Genomic DNA, 2518 nt, shown 5'->3' with positions numbered 1-2518 from the left:
CCATTTAGCTTGTTTTATTTTCATCACAGACAAGAAAATCCCAAACATTAGTTTTGGAAATTGGTTAATATGCCACCATATGTTGTAAGTCCCCTACCAGTGAAATGGGGGGGGGGGGGGGGTTCCTCCCTGTTGGTCTGTCTGTCTCTCCACTGAGTTTTATGCACTTTTGTCCGCCATGCTTCAAGGTATGTTTGTGAAAGTTGGTATGTAATTATACCCCTGCAACGAAGTTAGGGGGGTATACTGGAATCAGGTTGTCCGTCCGTCTGTCTGTAGACACATTTTGTCCAGACAACTCCTCCTAAACTGATGGGCCGATTCCAATGAAACTTCACACAAATATTAATGATCATGTGTAGATTTGCATGCAACTTTCTTTTTCTCAAAATTATGGTTGCTATGGCAACTGGTCACTATAAACAGGTTTTCTGATAAGAACCATAACTGAGTTTTACCGGACAACTCCTCTGAAACCGAAGGGCCAAATTCAATGAAACTTAACACAAATTTAGAGGACCATGTGTAGATGTGCATGCCACTTTCTTTTTCTCCAAATTATGGTTGCTATGGCAACTGGTTACTATAAACAGGTTTTCTGATTAGAACCATAACTTTTAGTTTGTCTGGACAACTCCTCCTAAACTGGTCACTACATTACTGGGTTATCTTAGTTGGCCTCTAATTAACAGTTCCAATTCACCGTTGACTCGTGCAGATTGTGGGGGTATTAGTCAGCCATCCTGGCTAGTTTCAGTATGGGTAGCTACAGATTAAGTTCGAGTTTCAGGGTTTTTGGGTGAAGGTCTCTTACTATTTTTAACGAGGGACCGGTAGGGGGGACATGTATTGCTTTAGCAATACCCAGCATGTTTGCTGGTACAAGAATACTGAGGAAATGGTGTTAAATCACTGCTAGGCAGTATGAAATGTGTAAACACTGGATCATGTTACCTAGCAACACCACCAAAGACCCTGGTCCTCTATGATTAGTCTATCCTTAAACAATTTCCAAGATGGTAGTCTGGCAGCCATCTTGGATTTTGAAAGGTGATATGTTGGCACAGTTTTGCAGTAGACTGGAAACTCATTTAGTTAACCTGATTGTTCTCCATTGTTCACTAGTTGTGCATATTGCATTTTAGATGGAAGAGAAGAGCAGCACCCATGTATGATTTTAGCTCATTTGGACCAAAGTACCTAGATGAGCATATGCCATCTGTCATGCATATGTCAACAATTTAACCACTGATTGGAATTTAACTTAATTACCCCCTCACGATGACTTGGCAAGGCGATATAGGGATAAGCTTGTAGGTATGTAACCAAGCGACGTCCTCGCTCATGAAGAATTGTCCTGTAACTTAAAACACCTGCTCACAACCATCATCTCTTGTACGAGTTCACTTTTAATCACGTGGGGTCAAAAATAAGGTCATTGTTACTATAAATAGTTTTTCTACCTTGTTTTACCGACTTCATTAATGACCAATGATTTTCCAAAACTTCATACACTTACAACTATCATCTTTAGTATGAAGTATGCATTTCAACCAGGTGGGGTCAAATTGAGGTCCTTGCTACTTTAAATAAGACTTTTTTTAAGTGTATGATCAACAGATTTCATTAATTATCCAGTTATCAAAATTGTACAAATGGTGGGGCTGACACCCTGAGGGGCGGGGCCAAAATAGGTAAAAATAGCTTTATTGATATTAACTACTTCTTCTCTGAAACCAAGCAATGGATATCGCTCATATTTGCCTGGTAGCACCACTGTTGGGTGGGGATTCGAAATTGTACAAATGATGGGTCTGACCCCCCAGGGGCCTGAGGGGCGGGGCCAAATGTGGTCTATTGGGCTATATTGATATAAACGACGTCTTCTCTGAAACCAAGCAATGGATATCGCTCATATTTGCCTGGTACCATCACTATGGGGTGGGGATTCAAAATTATACAAATAATGGGGCTGACCCCTCAAGGGCCTGTGAGGTGGGGCCAAATGTGGTCAATTCGGCTATATTGATATAAACGACTTCTTCTCTGAAACCGAGCATTGGATATTGCTCATATATGTCTGGTAGCATCATTGTTGGGTGGGGATTCAAAATTGTACAAATGACAGGGCCGACCCCCTAGGGGATGAGGGGCGGGGCCAAAAGGGGTCAATTTGGTTAAATTGATATAAACAACTTCTCAGAAACTAAGCAATAGGTATCTCTCGCATTTGTATGGTAGCATGGTCATTGGTTGGGGATTCAAAATTGTACATATCTCATGAAATCCAGGTGAGCGATACAGGCCCTCTGGGCCTCTTGTACCGATAAGAAAAGTCATGCTGTACAGCCATCATCTCTACGAGTTCATATTTTACCCACCTGGGGTCAAAATCGAGACCACTGTTACTATGAATAGATTTCCGATGTCTTTTCTCTACCAACTTTATTAATTTTCTCGCAGTAATGGAACTCCGGATACAAAAAAGCTAAACTCTTGGAGTAAAAATTGAGGTCAC

Source organism: Pecten maximus, chromosome 10 (assembly GCF_902652985.1).
Source record: "Pecten maximus chromosome 10, xPecMax1.1, whole genome shotgun sequence".
Classification (NCBI taxonomy): Eukaryota; Metazoa; Mollusca; class Bivalvia; order Pectinida; family Pectinidae; genus Pecten; species Pecten maximus.
This window is presented reverse-complemented; position numbering follows the sequence as displayed.